We start from the raw sequence: 22500 nt of genomic DNA, 5'->3' as shown, positions 1-22500 counted from the left end.
AAGTTCTCCCATTCATCACCGCAAGTGCTCACACAAGTTGGGTTAAGTTAGATATTAAATCAAGGCGTTTTTTGAAGGCGACATTAATCTAATCTCATAAAAGTAACATTTAATGAAGCTGCTGTTACTTGAGATCATAATATTTACTAAAGACTCACTGTAGTTTCATAGAAGCTTCTCCAAAATGAAATATTCTTCTCAGAGACAAAAATTTTTATTAACTTGGTTACCTAATGTAATAGATTATTGGATAAATATATAATAATCACTTATACAGCAGAGGAATATTCCACCCTTTTTATTATTATTATTATTCTTATTATTATTATTATTATTATTATTATTATTATTATTATTATTATTATTATTATTAAATGCTAAGCTACGGCCCTAGTTGGAAAAGCAAGATGCTATAAGCCCAGGGGCCCCAACAAGGAAAATAGCCCAGTGAGGAAAGGAAACAAGGAAAAATAAAATATTCTAAGAACAGTAAAAACATTGAAATTAATATTTCCTATATAAACTATAAAAACTTTAACAAAACCAGAGGAAGAGAAACTAGATAGAACAGTATTATTAGAAACCAGCATCAATTATCCTTCAGTTACTGAAGATCTGCGTTCGCGGGAAGAGTTCAGCTGGGTGTTGTAAGATGTTGATAGAATAACGAAGTGAAAAAATCTTTTTCTCTTTCCTTACAACTTCTGTTGGAATAGCCTTCCTCAACCTTTTATTTATTTATTGGTAATACATATTATAGCAGCCTTATTAATCTTAGTTTTGTTAATAGGATTGACCAGTTGCGGATATATATATATATATATATATATATATATATATATATATATATATATATATATATACTCTATATTTTATTTCGACTATTCATGTGTATATCAAATATTAGTGATATCTTAGTTCAGTAAGAATCTATAAAATAATTGAATATTTAACCAGAAATACAATCATGAATATTTCTCTCTATTATATTTCACCGACATAACACTCATTCAATTATTCAGTCCTCAGAATCAGCAACTGCAAGGGAACATGTCGTCATATCCACCAACACAAATATATATTTGACTTGTGAATTCCATCATAAATTCATATTAGCAAATCTTGATCTTCTATACCTTTAGAAATATTGATTTAGTCTTCATTATTTTGATTTTTCATATTGTTTATTCATTTCCTTATTTCCTTCCATCGCTGGGCTAATTTTCTGGGTTGTAGCCTTTGGGCTTATAGCATATTGCTTTTCAAAATAGGGTTGTAGCCTAATTAGTAATAACAATATTGTATACCAGTTGTCTTTTACATTGAATGTATAATTCATATCAAGTATCGTCAGTGTAATTAAATGGCTATATTTGTCAAACAAGATTCATCAAACAATTTTGTATTTCAATTATTTATTTTTGCCTAGTTGAATCACCTGCAGTTATGAATTCCAGGTTAGGTGTCTAGACAGATGTTGTTAATAAATTATGTATTTTCCTTTATTGTTCTTGACATTTATACGAAGCAGCAATAAATGAATTGATTTTCTGTACCTAGAGACACGAATACATACATGATTTGGTCTCCCAAGTGATTTATCTATTTCAATAGAATTATGAACATATTTTTTCTTTGGAATCCTTTATACATCAAAATACCTATTAAAATTTATATTCTCATTATCACATCTCAAAAAGCATCTCGCCACAGTTTTAGGATTACACAATTTTATATTATATTATTAAAGTTTCTTTATGAATTGTCCGATGTGTACAATTAATTCCTTGTCAGATAGCCCAAATGATATACGCCTTTATAACTTATGTATTGACGGACTTGCATAAAAAAAATAAGAGAGAAGTGTTATCTATTTTAATTCCTTTGTTATTCAATTTAAAAAAAAATTAAATTCATTTGGTACTGAATTCAGAAACAAATAATTGTTATAAATTCATTTGGTACTAAATTCGAAACAAAAAAATTTTTAAAACTCATTGGGTACTTAAATAAAAAAAAATATTTGCTACTGAAGTCATAATCAATAATTATTTTAAATGTATTTGTCACTGAATTTAAAACAAATATTTTTTTAAAAATCCATTTGGTACTGAATTTTTGCCATCGTTCTGGTTCGGATTGATCTTAAAACTTTTACATAGATGGAGCCACCAAATTTACTTGGTGGGTAAAATCCTTTATAATGAATGACTTTCTCGTTTCATAGTCCTTGATTTTTTTTTACCGTGGGTGAAAGTGAGAGAGTTTGAAATAGTTAGTCCTTTTATCCATATTCACTCAAGTGTGGTGTTACCAAAAGAAGACTGGGGTAAAAGTGGTGTATGTTTATTCTTAAATTGTATTGAGTTTTGAATTCAAAGCTTCGAGTGTTCAAGTTTATCTAAAGTGAATCTATGAAATGGTTTATTAAAAGATCAAAAGTGTTTAGAATCGTGACAACTAAACATTTGGGGAAACATTGCTAGACATCTTCGGTCTAGTTTAGGACTACATCTTTGAGGTAGAGTATGAATAACTAGACATTTTATCTTTATCATTATTGCTAGTGATAAGAGTTTTTAATTACTAAAATTCATACAATCGTTATTTACGTTGGGCTGCGTAGCTAATGTGCAAACTGTTCATTTAGATTAACTCTAATGGTTGAAGTTTTGAGATGAATATTCGGTTTCAATATCTTTGAGTAGGTTTTCTTTTCTTTAATCCAGTGGAAAAGGTTTTGAGATACTCGATATCAATGGCGTTACAGTAGATTTTTTTAATGGTATAATAGTAAATTTAGATTTAGCCATTTTAATGTAATCTACGGTAATTTACTCAATTTCAAATGATTTTATACGGAGTAAATTTGCCTAATCTGGTAAACCATCTTTTCTCATGAGCTTCGTAATCGGGTGAAGTAGTTTGAAATTATCCAAGAGGCAAAAAATCTCTTCTAAATCAAGGTGGTTAAATCTGTTTGAATATAGTAAATATATAAAAGGTAAATATTAATTTAATTTATTGATGCAGCATTGGCTTTTAGAAATTCTAAGTCGTTTGAAACTTTAGTAACATGGTTATTGTAGTCATGACCTTTTATATCAATCTGTTAAAATGTGAGCTCCAGTTCCACCTAAGGCCATTATTTAATTCTGGGAAATTAATGGTATGATAGTGGGCATACGTTACTGTGATCACTTACGGGAGCTTTTGATTCTTTCAAGTCTTTTTTTTCTCATTTACTAATTGGAATCTTCCATTTATTCAGTTTAGATCTCAAATAACTATTTTATCCCTATTCTGTAATCTTTTTCGTAATTATCTTTTAACCTCCGTTAGTTATATAGCTGCTGTTGGCCATCCTAAAAAGAAAAGAAAAAAAATGCGTGCAAATTACTGTATATTCATTACATGTTCAGTTCATAAAAGATCGAAATATTTTACTTGCGAGCGAAGCGAGTCATGCCATACAAAGATATTTTGTCCATGTAAACTATGGGCATTTTTGATTCAATATTAAGTAACTTTATTTGTTTTTCCAATTGTTCATCCTATTTTTTATGAATTATTAGTATTTATTATTGCTTCAATTTTTATTTTAACCCAAAGACACTGGTTTTTTCATACTTGTTTGGGTGGAGTAAGAAAACTCAGAAATGTGGCCTACGCAATATTCATGGTCAGAAATTGAGTAAACGCAAGATAGTAATGGATGGAAGAATAGATGGTTTATGGCTTTAGCTAGAACTAGATTTTTGTCTAGATTATATTCCCGAGTTAGCTCATGTACCACTTTATTGCTTAAACATATAGCATTTGTTTGTCCTTACTGGAATGTTTATTTCATCTATCGGAAATAAAAATTTTCCCTAACCATAACCACAAATACAAGGTAGCTTCAAAAGTGTTGGACTATCATGAAAGTTACAGAAACTATTGCCTTTGGTACATGGGACCAGATTGGGAAACTTTGGTATTAGATTGTAGTCTATATATATCAAAAGTTGTTAGTCTTTTAATTTTATTACATGTAAGCTTTGTATTTGATCCTTTTCCACCTTAACCTTATAAAACTTTGGTTTAAGGGTGAGGAGAGTAAATGTTAATTTCATCCTAAACTAAATTCTCAAAACTTTAGAATTCACCAATTTTCTATAAATGTGCTCTAAACTCTCAACAGTTTAAAACATTATAGTGGTTATGGAAACTTTTTAACCTGAACTGAATTTGGGTAACTAAATTCCTCATCCAACTATACTATAGAAGTTTGTTCTTGATTGTGGTCCCCTTAGTAAAGAATGGATATACTATTTTCTCATTTGCAGAAGTTTAAAGAAGAGTGTTTTTATATTGTGAACGTCAGTACGTGAACCATAAAGAAGTCCCAAATGTTAAAAAAAAAAAAAATGTTGCTAATAGTCAGTAGAGCAGTTATTACAAAATATAATGAGAGGGATAAAATTTAGTTTTTGATTTTTTTTTTAAATAAGATTCTTTTAATAAATCTGAACTTCAACCTTTTAACTGTTTATCAGGAAACTTTTAATCTTTCGCAGAAAACCCTTGGGAATTTTCTCCTATAAAAAAAACTTTTATCAGATTAAATTTCCAAGGTCTAGGTGGCATAGCAAAGTTTCAATGGCCTCACTTTTCAACCTCATGGTGTTAAATAAGGACTGAACGAAATTTTTATCAAAAGAATGTTCTAGTCAGTTCTAAGGCTCTGAATGGCCTCCCAGTCCCAAGCGGGGGACTGTGAAGGCAGGACTAAAAAATTCTAAGTTTCTTTTATTAATTTTTGTTTTTCAATTTAAGTTTTGTATTGCAAAACAACCGGTAGCTTTGCGTTTTTTGAGTTTTTCACATACTGAATTAAATTTTATATATAAATTGTGGTTAAATTTCTTGGTTTGAGTATTGCTAATTCAAAAAGAAATTGACTGCCAGAGGTTAATCAAGAATAGTTTAAATTTCTAGGTTATTGCTAATTTAAGTGACTGCCAGACATAAACTATGAAACATGTTATTGCAATTCTTGGCTAAGTTTATTAATTTGAAAGTAAATTACCTTGCAGTTTTATACTTATTCCTAAGATTCTTTGTTTGACGAAATCTTAATAAAAAAAACTTACCTTTCTAGTAAATTATCGTTGTCTATTTTACAGGTATGTGCATTTTCCCATTTTATCTTTAAAAAAATCTATGCAGACCTTTACGTATATTCTAGAGGTAAACCACAAGGATTTAAGGTAATTATAAAACTTCATTTTTTATAATTGGTGACTTATATTTCTTATATTAAAGATACTAGTGCATTATGGCTTGTATTTTTTAGTTTTATTTGTGGGAATAAATTTACTATGGATCGTTTGATAACTTTTTAAATATTTGCTAATTTTTTCCCCATTAATTCCTTCAGTAAATTATTTGAAGTTATTAATTTGGAATACTTCTGCTCTTCAAAAAATATTCAAATATGCTTTCAGAATATCAAATGATTTTGAAGATCGTATAAGTTAAAACTCACAAGTAAAACTGTAATTTAAAGTAATTTTTCTAAACTTTTAATTTCCTAATGTGTAATTTACTGAACAATTATTGTCCCTTAATTTGATTTTACTGTAGCTAGACTAGGAAACAAACCATGGAAAACTTATATTGTAGGCTATTGAGTAAACTTTTAGTTTATTGGATATAAATATAGTATCTAGTCTGCTAAAATACAGATGGTCTTGAATAGTCTTTTGATAATTTTGGTGAACTTTGAGTTCTGAATTGTCTAACTGGTTAAATAGCAATTTTTCAAATTCTATTTGTTGAATATTTGGAATAATGTTAAAGGTGGTACAGAATAGTTACAAGATCTGGTAAATATTTCATTTTTATATTCAGTATGGATTAAAATGAGTCATTAATTTTTTAATACCTGTATATTTTATCCATGAAGTGAACCGGAGATTAATAATTTCAATACATTTTACTCATGAGTTAAGTGGATACGAGGAAGTGGAAAGCATTCTATTTGATTGGTAATATGTTCATATTTTCAGATTTGGCGTGTGATGTTAAAGTGCAGCATGGACTCAACACAAATGTTATCAACTCTACAAATACAGGTTTTGAAATATAATTCAGTGAAGAATCATATCACCACAGTGAACAAATGAAGTAAGATGTTTACTGCAGAGATATTTATTGAAAATATAATGACTATAAACTAACAACTTAGTTTTTTCTTTTACCTAGCTTCTAACTACCTATACAATTTATGCATGGAAACAATGTACTGGTGTTGGGAAATAGATATTTGCTCTGTAGCAACGACTGCGTAGTAGCAGTTAAGATCTTTACTTTGCATCAGATTTTGGTATGTTCTTCTGAATAAAATGTAGAGGTTTGAGAACTAGAAAATGTAAGTTTAATGCAGTGTTTGGAGCAAAGTCAAATCTACAGGGAACCTTGCCTTATCAACCTTGAAGCTATATTACAGTAGGCACATCTGTTTGATTACCGGAGATTTGTATTACAATCTAGTTTCCATGGGCTATTCAAAACTACAAAGTTTAGGGTCTTGGGGGCTGAACAGTAAACTGGTGGTGTCGGTAGCCTGAAAATAAATCTCCAAGCTGACCAGCAGGAACACTAAGTAAATACAAAGCAGACATGTTTCACTGCAAAAAAAAAAAAAAAAGCAAAGTTTTCCTGTAACCCTTAAGAACAGAATATCTTGGTTAGTCTATTTAAAAACCAGACTGGTTGTAGAAATGCCCTATGCCAGAAATTGCAGAGGGTTGAAGCCTGATTCAGCAACTATTAATTTTCTGCCTTTAGAAAATTGGTCAGATTCAGCAATCGTAAGTTATTTGCATTTAGAAAGTGTAGTTATATTGCACCATTTTCCAATCTAGGCACTTAGTAATGTGTATAGGCTGCTTAGAGATAGGTACTAGTCAGACGGGTGATTTTAATCACTGGTTAGTGCACCACACTATTAAAGGCTCACCCATTTCTATCTTGGCTAAGGAGTTGAAAAATATGGGAAATTAGGTCCCAGATACTTGAAATCCGTCCGACTGCTTCAATGCTGACACTGATTTATAAGTTTGGTTCTACAAAAGAGGAATTTTTTTAATTAAAAGTAAATGAAATAGGACTTGACCCACAAGCCTTGAAAGTTTAATGCTAAAATAGTTATAATTTTAAACTTGGTATAGATTTAATTTCATTACTAGGAAAACTATGGCTAAAAAACTGCCCCTGCATGTACTTATAAATTTGAGTAATATTTTAGTTTACATTCTTTAGTAGGGGACACTTGTTTTATATTTATATAACTATAAGGGTTCTTTTTATAGATCTATTAACTAAGATTTTCTACCTGTATGGGCATAAGGGGAAGTAAATTTTGAACCTTGATTAGTAAGTTTTTAAGATAGAAAAAAAGGGTAATCTGTAAATAGGAATTTAATGTATATTGGTAAAAATTTCCGTTTTGAATACCAGGCTCATATTATTTACCATTTCATTACTAATGCTATAGGCCTCCTAACTGTTTGTATGGTATTTATAACATTGCTCTACGGGCATGGAGACCATACTTCCTTATAACATAAATACAGCATCTTGATGGTATGTAAAATTTACTATTACGTAATTTCTCACAAAACCACACTTGTCATTTTGTCGTACCTAATACTCCTTTTGCCAGGGGTAATTATCAGGAGGAAAATTAGTCTAACGAGGTTCCCATACTTTCTGGCCATTTGTAATAAATTGCTTATAGCCTGATGCCCGAAATTACAATAGGAAATTAAATTTGTAGAAAGGTTTTCTTGAAGTTTTAAAATTAATTTTCAAATTAGTTTGACCTTTGCTTTAAAATTTGATTATTTTTTTAGATTTTGCTTTAAAATTTGATAATTTGATAATTTTTTATAGATTTTGCTTTAAAATTTGGTTGTTTTTTTAGATTTTGCTTTAAAATGTGATTATTTTTTTAGACTTTGCTTTAAAATGTGATTATTTTCTTTAGACTAAGGCGGGAGGCTTTGCTAATGATTTTTCATGGTATAAAACAATCGGGAAATTTTATAGGCTGATTCTTTTTATATATTTAAGGTATTATATAATCAATATATAATCAATAGACCATATTTCTTTCTAACTCTAGCCAGTATTAAGTAGCTCTTTTGCATCGGCTTTTAACTTAATCTTAACAATCGACTCTTTGGAACAATATTTTGGTACTTCATAACTTTTATTTATATTGCCAGATGTTTAACCATTATTATCATTTATTGTCTTAAACGAATTCAGTCCATTATTTCATATTAAACCTATATCTTTATGCAGGTTTAAATACAGGTATATATAAAAGTTGAATTAAAGGTTGAAATAGTTAAAAGGGCTGAAATCATTCGGTTTTTTATCTTGTATAATATAAGGCTTTTGTAGCTGACAGCAGGTATCTCTTTCCAGTTGCCAATCATGTTTGAATTACTAATGTAGTTTCAGTGCAAGGAATTTTAGATATTGCCTAAACTCAAAATCCATAAATGATTTTTAAAATATCAATACCTGGTACAGATAGGAAAAAAAAAATCTTAGTTTGAGCCCAGGGTAGATGTTTATTTAAGGTAGTGGTGTGACTTTACTTATTAATTCAATTATCCTGTAATCTAATGATTGCAAGTTTTTTGCAGCTTATGGTTCGGGGATGCAGCTTCACTCCAACCGGTTGAGGGCCTTCAAATTAATCAGAATTTGCTGGAAGTGCTTGTGAGGTTCTCTTAATCCCAAGCAGTTCACGAGGAGGAGAAATAAGCATTTTGACACTCAAAGATAGAGATGAAGGACGGTGAAGGAGAGCGCATGTCGAGAGATGGATGGTGAAGGAGAGAACACATTGTAGAGAATACGTCGTTGATGGATGGTGAAAGAACAGTGAACTGAGAACCAGTCAGAGAGATAGCCGGCGAAGGAGAGAAGAACATGAAGAGAGGGCTGGTGAAGGAAAGAACATGTTGGAGAGAGAGATAGAAGGCTGTTCATGTTGGAGTAGGACAAGGCTGAAGTGCATGTTGGAGTAGCACGGGGAAAGAATAACGTCTGAGGGACAGAAAAGGAGAAGTTAACTAAACCCGAAGGATGAACAGGAAGTTCATTTGATTAAAGAAGATTTAATAGTATTTGACAATTTTCTAATACTTGATGACACAACTTGTGATCTTGAAAAAAGGGAAATAAAATAAAATGCTTAAGTAAAGTGTTCTTGTATTTTATTTTATCCATTTATATAATTCATACTTGTTCTACAGTGTTATATATTATTTGCCTGCCTAGTTATATTACCATCAAGCAATTATACTTCGGTTTTCCCCAACCTTGCATGCTCCATGCAACATTGATTAAGGGGTACACCAATCTACATCTCCCTCTGTGAAGCACCACACTTGTCTTCATCTGTTTCTCCTGTCTTCATCTGTTTCTCCTGTCTTCATCTGTTTCTCCTCTGTAGGTAGCACACTTGTCTCTATCTATGTACGTTAGAACCCGCATCTCTCTCTCCCTCTACGTTAGAACCCGCATCTCTCTCTCCCTCTATGTGGCACGCCAGTCTGCATCTCTCTCTCCCTCTATGTGGCACGCCAGTCTGCATCTCTCTCTCTAAGTAACACGCCAGTCTGCATCTCTCTCGCTATCCTGCTTCTGCTCTCCATTTCTGAAAGTGCAAAAAATCAATTTTTGTATGATTTTAGAGCAACTACAGACTTCATAGAACAAATGATAAATTTTTTTGCAACAGTAATGAGCTCCAGCCTAATTCTCTACATCAATTTCTAAATGTTGCCTTCATTTAACATGATTTCATGTAAAAGAAAAGTTACTGTCCCACAATCAGCTTTGAAATCTTAACTATATCAGAAGCCAGTGTTACCATGTAATTTGAGCTACCTAGCATATTTTTTCCTAAAATACCAATACTTGTGTGAATTTCAGGACCAAATAATGTTTCAGGACCAAATAATGCTAAGTAAAAAAGTTCATTTTATATTTTTCCTTCCGGCTTTCATTACGGTTTGGTTAACTAAATAGCCTATGAAAATTCAACTTAATGGCTTTGAGTAAAAATATTTTCGGCTTTTACAAACTATGAAGAGATATTCTCTTCGAAAATTGATATAGGCCCCGGAAGCAAAAGAAAAAACCTTTCGTAGTATTCTTGTTTTTGTAAAAACAAAATGGACAGGATCATATGATGATACCCATTCTATTTTACCTTCTGTATTTTTCACATAACGTTATGCCCACAATATGGAATGAAAAATCTTTTCACCTACACATGCTTATATAATAATTGAAGTTTTTCAAACATATTACTTATTATAAGCAAGTATATTATTATAATGCCGCAATAACTAGATTTTCAAATATTTATGCTAGTAAAATATATTCAGATTGATACAACAACTATTAAAGATACATTACAAGGCAATGGTTTTAAGAAAATGTATTTGCAAATCGGAACTAGCAGTGAAGAAGACTTCTTTAACCATAAAAGTTTTAAAGTATTCGCCCAAAAAATTTTGGTCATGGTTTTTTTAGTTTGAATTTTAAGTTTTGTTCTTGCTATTTAGTTGAAACAGTTTCCTTCTTGATATTTATTTTAAACAAAGTTTCCTTCTTGATATTTAGTTTAAATAGTTTTGTTCATGATATTTAGTTTAAAGTACTAAAGTTTTGTTCTTGATATTTAGTTAAACTAATAAAATTCACAATAAATATTGTACCTAAACTTACTTCATGAATTTGATGCTTGCTCGAATATTTAACCCTTGAAAGGCTTCAACGTGATTGTTTCCATAAAGCCATCTGATCTTCTGTCACTCAGACCATTGTGAAGCAGACTGTCTTTATTCTCTAAAATTCCTGAAAATATGATAAAAATTACCATCTACATTTTAAAAACGAGAAATCACAGATTAATATTGGCACAATGTTAGTAGTGCTCTTAAAACAAAGCCATACAAATTTTACCCAGAAAACTTTAAAAGTGTTCACCCAAAACATTTTCCTCACGATATTTTAGTTTGAGTTTAAAGTTTCGTTTTTGATATTTAGTTGAAACAAAGTTTTGTTCTTGATATTTAGTTGAAACATAGTTTCCTTCTTGATATTTAGTTGAAACAAAGTTTCCTTCTTGATATTTAGTTCAAACAAAGTTTTGTTCTTGATATTTAGTTTAAAGTACTAAAGCTTTGTTCTCGATATTTAGTTTAAACTAAAAGTTCACAATAAACATTTTACCTAAAATTACTTCATGATTTTGATGTTTGTCCGAGTACTTATCCCTTGAAGGGCTTCAGCGTGATTGTTTCCATAAGGCCATCTGATCCTCCCACACTTGGGCCATTGTGAAGCAGACACTGAAGTTTTTTCTCTCAAATTCCTGAAAATGTGATAAAAAAAAACACCTAGTAGTCCTCTGAAAACAATGCCATAAGAAATTTTATAGGATTTTGCAACAAAATCTGATAAAAACATGCTAATATAAAACACTAATGGAAAGAGATTCACGAGTAATTTGACTGATAAATGGCCTTATTAAATGGCACTTCCAAACCAAAATGAAATTCAAGATTCAGAAAAAAAGTTAATTACCAGATAATGAATGTTGTTATAACAAAAACTTCGAAAATTGTCTTGATTAGAATATGAAGCATGGCCATGTGAACAAACTGGTTTAAAATTGGATTCACCTAACACGAACTTGTGCAGTATTTATATGAAAGTATTAAAACATTCACATGCACTTCTAAAACAGAAAAACTTTCTAGTTCTTATATATCAGATCTCTTCGAATGATTACATTAATTATAGATAACACTAGAGCAGATAAACAGCTTGAGCTGAAATGAAAATACTGAACAACTATCAAGCAATAAGCCTGATAGCAGAAAAGGAAAACTATCAGTACTGATTAAAATAAACTTTACCACTATCTGGTTAAACCTATTCTTCACTTTTATTTTCCCAATGTATTGGTTTTAGTGCTACCCTATCAAAATGTGACGTGCAACATTTTCGAAAATCTAATTAGCTTACGCTATCTGATGCAATAGCTACTATTACTTTGTCTACAGCCTTTGCCCATTTATAAACTGGACAATAATCCATAGCATATTCACATTTCAATTTACTTTTTGAAAACAAAATAGCCTTAATGATTTTAATCCTTTGACTATTTTAGAAAGATTAAATTTTACTGCGCCCTCCTCCAGGTCATCTTCGGGTAATTACTATGAAAAATTCAATGCATTATAGTGCTAAAATATTGCAGCTTAAATAAAAAGAAAACTAGCAGCTTCAAATTATTAAATTTAATACAATTTACTGAGAAACGGAAAACTATGGGCACACATTGAATGACTATGCTAAACTGGCTGACTAGGCTGCCAGTCAAAGCAGCTGGTTTGCACTTGAAAGCAAAGTCCTAGTTGATTTAATAAACTTGGAAAAAAAACAATCAAGTCTCAGAATTTATCTATTTAACACAAACCAACAAAAAACTATTTCGATGCATTGTAAGGCAGATTTTATCCAAGAGCCCAAAAGTGTGATACTTTTCAGATCTAAAAAAAAAAATAATTAGTAATCTTAACTTATCTTTTTTGTATGATTCTTACTTCACAAATTTAATGTAAATATAGTACCATCCCTTGGTTTCAACTCCTAGAGTATTAATAGAGCATTTCACTAGTAACATTTTACATTTAGCCTACTTTGAAATCTTGCAAGGGAGTAGGTTGTTAATTTTAGCCAGCAAAAAAAAAAAAAAAACATACTTTAGTAAGTCAATATTTTCAAGCACCAAAATTGAATAGAATATTTATTCTGTTTTGGCAACCTTTTCAATCTAAAGATGCCACTGAATCCACTTGGGTAAGAAAAATTTAATATAGGATAGCGTGTTGAAGCTCAAACTTCTAATTTAATATTGGAGAAAGCATTGAAGCTCAAACTCCTAACTTTTAGAGCTTGAACTATTAAAGAAATCATAATATTGCAATATATGATTAAACATTTTCAATTATGTTTTCATGCTCTTGAACAAATCATCAGCACAGCAGATGTAATGTATATTGAGACATTCTTTAGAAAACTTAGGCCACTGATATGAATTAAGTGAATTTGAGAGCTAGAATCTTAAAATGTTTTCAGGCAATGATGGATTGAATGTTTAATATGGGTGACCCAATTTTCTCATACAAATGGACAACGTGTGATTACAAAATTAGCTTTATATAAGAAAAAACATGACAAGGGGAGAATAAAGGGCCAAAGGTTTATTCCAAAAGCAAAACACAATGTTCTGATACCTGACTTTCTACTTTATAAAAAAGTGCATTAAGAAATAACATACAATCAACATCAATTTAAGTAGCAAACAAATATTTTGATAAAGTAAAACCAAGGCCTAATGCAATAGCTACTTTTTCATTTTACTGGTAATCATAAGTCTATATCCACGCTCATTCTACACCAAATTCCCCCCCCCCCCCACCAAAAAAAAAAAAAATTACATTAGCACATGTCTCCTAAGATAGGTTCCCTAACCTGTTAAGTGGCTGTACTACTAAGTATGACTTTTCATCTATAAGCTGGCATATATGGAAGTATCACCAGGCATGCATCTATAAGCTGCCAGGTGGTCAGTTAACAAGAGATCCTACTTGTCCCAAGAAGACTTGCCACAAGTCTTGGCTGCCTTAGCCATCCACAAGCTAAGTTTCATCTGAACTTTATTCCTATCCTGCCTTGAGGAAATGTACTAGTAGAAGTGACGTATATACCCATCCTACACAGTGTTAAAACTAGGATTGGCATCCATGACAGCTTTATCATTGGTATCCCATGTCTATTCTATCACAACTGGACTCATTCCATAACATTTTTATTAAAGCGTTTCACATGACAATCCCCTGCTTGGCAAGTGGCAGTGCCTCTACTGCTTGGCAGGTGGCAGTGCCTCTACTGCTTGGCAAGTGGCAGTGCCTCTACTGCTTGGCAAGTGGCAGTGCCTCTACTGCTTGGCAAGTGGCAGTGCCTCTACTGCTTGGCAAGTGGCAGTGCCTCTACTGCTTGGCAAGTGGCAGTGCCTCTACTGCTTGGCAAGTGGCAGTGCCTCTACTGCTTGGCAAGTGGCAGTGCCTCTACTGCTTGGCAAGTGGCAGTGCCTCTACTGCTTGGCAAGTGGCAGTGCCTCTACTGCTTGGCAAGTGGCAGTGCCTCTACTGCTTGGCAAGTGGCAGTGCCTCTACTGCTTGGCAAGTGGCAGTGCCTCTACTGCTTGGCAAGTGGCAGTGCCTCTACTGCTTGGCAAGTGGCAGTGCCTCTACTGCTTGGCAAGTGGCAGTGCCTCTACTGCTTGGCAAGTGGCAGTGCCTCAACTGCTTGGCAAGTGGCAGTGCCTCAACTGCTTGGCAAGTGGCAGTGCCTCAACTGCTTGGCAAGTGGCAGTGCCTCAACTGCTTGGAAAGTGGCAGTGCCTCTACTTCTTGGAAAGTGGCAGTGCCTCTACTGCTTGGCAAGTGGCAGTGCCTCAACTGCTTGGCAAATGGCAGTGCCTCAACTGCTTGGCAAGTGGCAGTGCCTCTACTGCTTGGCAAGTGGCAGTGCCTCAACTGCTTAGCAAGTAGCAGTGCCTCAACTGCTTGGCAAGTGGCAGTGCCTTACATGCACATCAATTAGCAGTACTTTACATACTCATCACTTGGCAGTCCTTTTACATGCTCAACAATTAGTCATTGCCAAAGTTCTAAATAGCTGCTACAATTCTTACCTCTCAAATGAGTGTAAAACCAAGTTTAGTATTTCAAATGTAAAGTAAGAGTGTGCCAATTGCAGCTCAATGCCTAGCCTGTAAAATGACCTTGCATCACAGGGCATCACACACTTTACTTTAAACTACTTTATAGGCTGCCAGATTCCTAGCCTTTAATGTGGCCATGTATCAAAAGTCACTGCATCCCTAATCTACTTTTTAGATATGTATTATAGAGTGCCATATCCCTACCCTGAGTAGTAGTCAATTTCCAAACTGCACCACTCATATGTATTGTGTATTAAATTTTGCATCTTGTCTGCCAGTGGTATAGGATGTTATTACATTCAGATTTAATTTCCTAAGATTAAGCTTGGTCCCCTGAGGCATACATTAACCTCCATTAACCTTAAAATAAAAAAAAAAAACTCAAATTTTACATTAAGACCACCCATATGTAACACTAAACATTTATTCACATTCTTTAAGCTCTTCTTCCCGAATGACAAAGCAACTTTAGTTACTATCTAACAGTTGCACCTTCTAATGATTAAATTTACTTGCCATTTTCTCCTAGCATTAAAACCTGTCCACAATTTCCAATTCCAGACTTTGTTATGCCTGATAAGCTATGATTAAGGAAAAAACAGGAATTATCTTAAAACTATACTTTTCCACCTGCATACCTTAATTAGGCTTTATCCTTACATATGGATGGATGGGGTTGAGGGAGCTACTACTACCATGTGGCACCCTGCTAGGACAGTGCCCATACCATACCCGGAGTATCTTCTCTTCATGTTTGGAGGTAGAATCAAAGGTTATCCAATAGTCCATTGATCTCAGTTGTGGTACAATAAATGATAAACGAATCCTATTTATCATAGCTCCCAATTAGTTCTGAAAAAAAGGAAATCAAAATAGTAAAATTTCAAATACAAAGTTCTTTTAGCAACTCCAACCATTGCTAATCTATCAACACAAAGTAAATACTGCAATTATAACATCCAAAATATATGTGACTACACAACAGACTGAAAAAAGGGAGATAAGGGAATTAGGCAAAAAATATGTTAGTTGATAATGATAGTTGGGGATGGTCATTTAGGTGTTTATTCTTATATATGCATGGTTCTACCGATAATTTTAAAATAAAAAGGTTAAAGCTTAAACAGTTTACAATAAAGTTACACGATTTTTTCGAAAACTGTGGGGAGGTTAAGAAAGGTTTCAACATATATGCTATATGCCAGTGTTTTTAAATGTTAATATGACAAATATTTGAAGTAATTAGTATTTTTCTTAGCTATACAAACCTGAGTCCTTATAGAGAGATTTCTCTGATATATGATGTAATCAGTCATTAAAATTGGATATGCAGTTATCCAACTAGTGAAGGGAAGGAGCCGAGTCCTGGTGCAATGAACTCCGTTGATTACCTGCCGGATAAGGTCAAAGGTGGACAGGAGTAGACATCCAAGTGATCCCATGCATGTTCGAAGGCACCTTCATACATTAGTCATGGAACCGGAGAAGGGAAGTAGGAACAAGGGCGATTCCCGCTGTCATGTGCCAAACGAGTTGAACACTAGGAAGCTTTCTAGAACAAGAAGCCTTCTGCTACCAGATGATCAACCAATCATCAGGATATCTTAGCACATACCCGTTAAGTGAGGCCAACCAAGTCCTAGATTGTTATCCGCGTGAAAACGCTGGTAGGCGTACACAGTCCAAAGCACAGTCTTGAATTGGTATACTAACTTAGAGGGAGAAGCTGAGGTAATTTCCAGAGGACTGATGGACAGGCACATGAAAGGGTGTATTATAAATGACTATCAAAACCATGAAGTCTCCTTCTCAGATAGATAAACAGCACAGACTGTACTGTTTCTATCTTGAGCTTTGATGTACTAACTAATTCAGAGGAAAAAGGTCGATCAGTCGACCGAGCTCACTTGTTGCCTTCACCTGGAAGAGCCAATTGATGAAGTCTGGAGATAACCTAAATGACTTCCTAGCTCAAAATGGCTGTGGATGCGCAGACTCTTTCAGCTTAGTGAGTGAGTTACGGACAGAGATTCAACGGAGGGCTTGGCCTGTCGTGAAGGTTCAGCTGCTGTCCCCTTCAAAGGGCTGGGATGCTTGAAGGATGCTGATTAGGGAGTCCTGTAAATTAGTTCTCTACAACAACTATGGTAGCTACGGTCAACATGGTTGCCATGGCCATCAGGAAACTGGGGCACGGGCCACGGCCCATGGTTGGAACTCCGTGTCCCAATCACTTCCTGCGAGGACATAGCACAGTGCTGAAGCACCGGGTCCTATCCATGGTCCAGACCTAGTACACCACTTCCCTCCAAAAAGTTCGAAAATGGTTTGAACAGAATAAAGTGCCTAACAACATAAATTAAACCTCCGCTATTTATATTCACGATCAGAATATACAATATGATTGAAATATGCATTAATAATGATATGTTAGGGTAATAAAAGGAGTGATATTCAGCCTGATAATGGGAAATGGGAGTCAAACCTAATACCCCAAGAGAAGGTGGAGCGCAAACTACAAGTCTTCCTTTTGAACTCCATTCCCAAATAAATTTGTAAATTGGTTATTTATACAGTATTTTCAAGTATGATAATTAGGGTTAACATACGATACGTCAAGTACTGGCTAAACTGGGAATCACTATAAGCAATGGACGCGTGCTGGCTAGTTTGGCATTTGTAGATTTATTTTATGGGGGTGGGGCATAATTTTGCATATCTGTCCATTAAAATGAGAAGTTATTTCTCCCTCCAAGTCCATTGTTTACTTTGGGAGACTACTCTGAGTAGAGTTACTGCACAAATTATTTGCATTCACTTTGGCCAGTTCTGTTTTATGTATGACGTAATCATTAATTGCCATTTTTAACCAGTTACAAGCTTACAAATATTTATACAGAAGTTCCTAGATATTCTACAGCAATCATTTTACTCCACCCCGCCCTTCACATTTCTAACATGACTACCATCCCAAAGACGTCTCAAAGAGGGAAGTATGATTTCAAAATTTAGTGTAATTTCATCCATTTAGGTAATTAATTAGGTTGAAAATGCTCTCCGCTCAGTATATAGCCATTTTCGTAAACATTATCCCTAAATAAAGACCCACGGGGCATGCAAGTGCAGCACACCCATGCACCGCTTGCAGCAAAAGCCAAGCAGTAAAGTAATGGTAAATTTTGTGAGAGTAGGGGGCAACGACGGAGAAAGAAGGATGTAAAGTCCTGCCACTCGCATGAACAAAGTGGATATCTTGGGTTTAATCTTGCATTTCTGACCATTATTGCTGTAAGTCACTTTTCGGGCATTTCCCCACCCAAAAATCCAGTTTCCCACTAGCGTCGCCCATAACGGTCATTATATAAGGTGGATTTAAAACTCAGAACGGTGGTTTGCCCCAATCATGTTCAGAAAGGCACACAACACAAAAGCAGTAGGGAAATAAGTGGTTCACGTATTTGACAATAATTAAAGTAACATATCTACCCCGATTAGTTTAGTTCTATTTACGTCGAGCAAAATTTAAGTCAAAACCTTTCTTTGAGCTTATTTTAAGTTAAAAAGTTATAAATTGTAAATGCTAGCCACGGGTCAAACGCTAGTATTGGATCATGTTTTACTTCCTTAAACATAGGATCAATGAGAATGTTATTGTTAAATCAGCTACAAGAGCAAAGACCCCGATGCCTAAATAAGATTATCAAAATAAGGCAAAAATTACTAGTCCAGATGACTAACACGTGTAGCAAAGAGCACTTTTGTTCAGCTTACCAGAATTTAGAATGTTAAATTGAGAGTGCAGCGACCTTCAGCAGGGTAAAGACTAATCATCCCAAATGATAAATTTGACAATAAGAATAATGCCGAATTACTAGCCCACTGGGCTAACGCATGCAGAAAAACATGCTCCACTTTTCACAATACAGTATATGATCAATGAGATACTGAATTGCGAGTGAAGCAGGCTACGTTGAATAAAGACCAATAAATAAGTAAATGGTGTAAATAAGTTAAATTTCATCACCAACATACAGGTAAATATGTTCAGTTAAGAATATTTTCGTACTAAAAGGAACACTTATGAACTCCTCTATAGAAAAATGATTAAGAATCTCATTTTTTATGAGTCAAGAGGCACTGGCCAATAAAAGCTCCACTGGTTTTACTCAAGTGTTACACTATTATTGTAGTCTTGATTACGGTAATTATTATAATGATTAGTTTTGGAGAGACACTGCTGGAAACCGTTCTAAGTAGAGTGGCACTGAATATAGAACAGGCAGCTAATTTCTCGAACTTTTTCTTGACATTTGCCTTTATAACATGTATAAATAGAATAGCAAAAATGTGGCAGCTTTCAAGAAAAACCTGAAGACTTATCTCTTTGGAATGTGTTATAATAGTGATCAGAAAACTATTAAGCCTGGATACAAATGCTAGCGAATACTGAAAAGATACAGAGCAAAATATAAACTGAAAAGAAATTATTTTCACACGTTAAGGCCCGCCTGAACAAACTCTTAAACCTGATGGAGGGCGAGAAGTAAGCCTTTATCCGAGACCTTGCCATTCAAAAATTTAATTATTTCTAGCTTTTAGGTAAAGTTTTGGATTCAACCAAATTGGGAAATGTATTATATTAATATATTTTCCTAGTAAAGCACGTGATAACAAAACACTTCTTCTCAATACATTATTGTCGCTAATGCATACTTAGAGAAAAAAAATATTTCAGGAATTGAAGGTCTTGACTTTTTCTAAGTTTATTGTATATCTTTCCATGGGCATGCAAGGTAGCTCTTGTTCGTTTGTATGTCTGTTTTCATCTTACTTGGCTCCGCCCCATTGCGTAATGTGACAATATTTACTTGAATGCGCATTTGCTCCTCCCACTAATGTCGCTCCTCCAATCAAAATACTACTGGGTTCTTTTCAAGGGTTATTATTGGACGATTCATTGGTCTCTCAGTCTTGTTTCAAGGATCTGTTTTTCGTGCAATATAACAGTGTAAACGATACTCTTTTGTTTTTTCCCTATTTCATTATGGGAGAAACCCGTGATTGTCGTTTGTTTTCGGTTTTCAAAAGTTCCGGTTTCTATATTTTCATCACACGTCATTTTACTGTCATGGATCCTCCGGTACGGTTGTGTGAAATATGTCGTTATTCCTATTTTGATGTGATCGGCCGATTTCATGGGAATTATAATGGAACTCCTGAAGTAGTGAATCGTTTTCTAAGGGAGCATTCCGTATTACCTTTAAGTGTCCAGTGTGGTAAATGTGATTCGCCTTTACATTTTCGTGAGGATAGACATGTGTGGTATTGTACCAAATCTGAACGTATTCCAGTATTTGATGATTCAGAAGAGGGTCAACCACAACCTTCCACATCTTCATCGTCATCTTCCGTTTAAGGTAAGAAGTGATTTAACAAAATATATATATTCAAATTTACCCCTGGTTAAAGGGGGGGTCGCAGGGCCCCTAGGTTAGGTTAGGTGGGTTTGTTAGGTTCTGTGGTGCCCTGAAAATTACTGTGGCCATAAGGGGGGGTCGCAGGGGGGGCGAAGCCCCCCCCCCCCCCCGGTAGGGGTACAGGGCCCCTAGGTTAGGTTAGGTGGGTTTGTTAGGTTCTGTGGTGCCCTGAAAATTACTGTGGCCTTAAGGGGGGTCACAGGGGGGGCGAAGCCCCCCCCGGTAGGGGTACAGGGCCCCTAGGTTAGGTTAGGTGGGTTTGTTAGGTTCTGTGGTGCCTTGAAAATTACTTTGGCCATAAGGGGGGGTCGCAGGGGGGGGCGAAGCCCCCCCCCGGTAGGGGTACAGGGCCCCTAGGTTAGGTTAGGTGGGTTTGTTAGGTTCTGTGGTGCCCTGAAAATTACTGTGGCTTTAAGGGGGGGTCGCTGGGGGGCCCTACCCCCCTCCCCCCGGTAGGCCTAGTTAGGGGTATGGGGGAGGGGTGCTGGAACATTAATTATTCATTTATTGCAAATATCATTCAATGCCCCAACACCCTCCCCCCCTTCCCCCACCCAAAACCCCGGTTCCCAAAGGGTGTCCCCCATAATTGGTGGGATGAACTAGGGTATACATAGTAAATCTCTAAATCGGTTGGTTTGCAGTCAAAATAAACGTTAAATTCATTGAAACCACACTATTTCTGATGCAACAAATATATTTTTATTGCATTTTTCCAAATTTGGCTGAAACTAAAAATTTACCAGCTTTTTATATAACGGCTAATCCCTACAGGTACATTACTCTGCGATTAAACTTGTGACTAGGAAGCTGTTCACAAATAAACACACAAACGGTCTAAAACATCCTTCCAACTTTGTTGGCAAAGGTAACGGCTTTACAAATAAATTAAGGCTGATACACTATTTTACAGGGGTTTTGAACTTTTGACTCTACATCGCACAAATCTATAGGTTTTTTCATAGTAATCAACCCACAACTCAGGATTTCCGACAAATGATTATCAAAAACGTCCAAAACACTGAAATATACAACCAGTCTTCCTACAAACCGTTTATTGTACTATTCAATATTGTTAGTTTTTCTTATCCATGGTTAATGGAGTTGTTTAGATGTTTAAATTTGAATGGGATTAAACTTACTAATTAAGGTATCATCACCCAACATAACGTAAAACGTATTCCTGATTTGGCAGGGGGTAAATATTTATGGTTTTACTTCATTAATGTCTCAATGTTCTCCACTTAGCATTTTTATTTTCTAACTTCATTGATGTCACTCAAGGTACTTCACTTTACGCAATCTTTTTTTTTTTCCTATAGTTCTAAGCAACAATTCCATGATATGCTTAGTTTTGTTAGAAAATTATAAAACAAGTTTTCCCTTAATTGAACGTAACATCAGGAACCCGGATGTCACCTATATGCCAATGTTAAAAGATTGGGGGGATATGTTGTAACTTATGCCCTTGCTTAACTTAAATTTCCACGACAAAGAGAGACTTCCAGGAATATGCTGAAACGGATGTAGATAAACGTAGTGATATTTATTGATGGTATTATGAATTCTTTATTCTAACATATAGTCATATTAGACATTACTGCAAATTCTAAGCTGCCTTCAAATTCAAACCAAACATAAATTTATACCTGCAGTATTCACGTTTCTGCTAGAGATGAACGTAATCAAGAACGAACAGCAATTAATACTACAATATGAGTGGTACTCCTCAAGCCTTCATAATAAAATAAAACTTACCTTCTTAATGTATTCAAGTCATCGAATAGTCGTGCACTTCCCAACACTACAACTTCCAAATGAGCTTAAAAGAGGAGAATGGGAAAATCTTTTGTTCAGTTTTCTAACCCAAGGATCGTAAATGAAGGTATTGTTTGAATAAATAGGATTTGTGACATTCCCTAGATATATCAAATTTATTACTTTTCATTCCTAACAGATGGCGTTACTGCAGTCGTGATTCTGCATTGCTATTATATCCTTTGATAAAATTTTGCTTAGACATCTTGAAGGAGACATTTTTTTTTGTAAGGAATGTTACTTTACAAGAAAATTATATGAATATCGGTTATGTTATAATAGTTTTACTTATTTTTTTTAGTCTTGTCAATGATTGATGTGTATACTAAA

The 22500-nt window shown here is 34.2% G+C and overlaps 2 long non-coding RNA genes across 3 annotated transcripts; one reads left to right on the top strand and one right to left on the bottom strand.

Moving 5' to 3' along the window:
- The first annotated feature begins 2283 nt into the window (after positions 1-2283).
- LOC137642842 (uncharacterized) lies at positions 2284-9272 on the top strand. The gene is made up of 4 exons (XR_011044889.1): positions 2284-2521; positions 5169-5252; positions 6054-6171; positions 8706-9272. It is a non-coding gene; the product is annotated as an uncharacterized lncRNA (long non-coding RNA).
- Positions 9273-9622: 350 nt separating this feature from the next.
- LOC137642843 (uncharacterized) lies at positions 9623-22174 on the bottom strand. Of its 2 annotated transcripts, XR_011044891.1 has the most exons (5): positions 22111-22174; positions 15514-15727; positions 11311-11452; positions 10804-10932; positions 9623-9724 (listed from the first exon to the last, which is right to left on the bottom strand). It is a non-coding gene; the product is annotated as an uncharacterized lncRNA (long non-coding RNA). The 2 variants fall into 2 exon arrangements; XR_011044890.1 differs by lacking the exon at positions 9623-9724 and having other exon boundaries at positions 9731-10932.
- Between the last annotated feature and the right edge of the window lie 326 nt (positions 22175-22500).

Source organism: Palaemon carinicauda, chromosome 6, assembly GCF_036898095.1.
Source record: "Palaemon carinicauda isolate YSFRI2023 chromosome 6, ASM3689809v2, whole genome shotgun sequence".
NCBI classification, from domain to species: domain Eukaryota; kingdom Metazoa; phylum Arthropoda; class Malacostraca; order Decapoda; family Palaemonidae; genus Palaemon; species Palaemon carinicauda.
The sequence above is the reverse complement of the archived record's forward strand: the minus strand, read 5'-3'. Positions and strand labels throughout refer to the sequence as shown.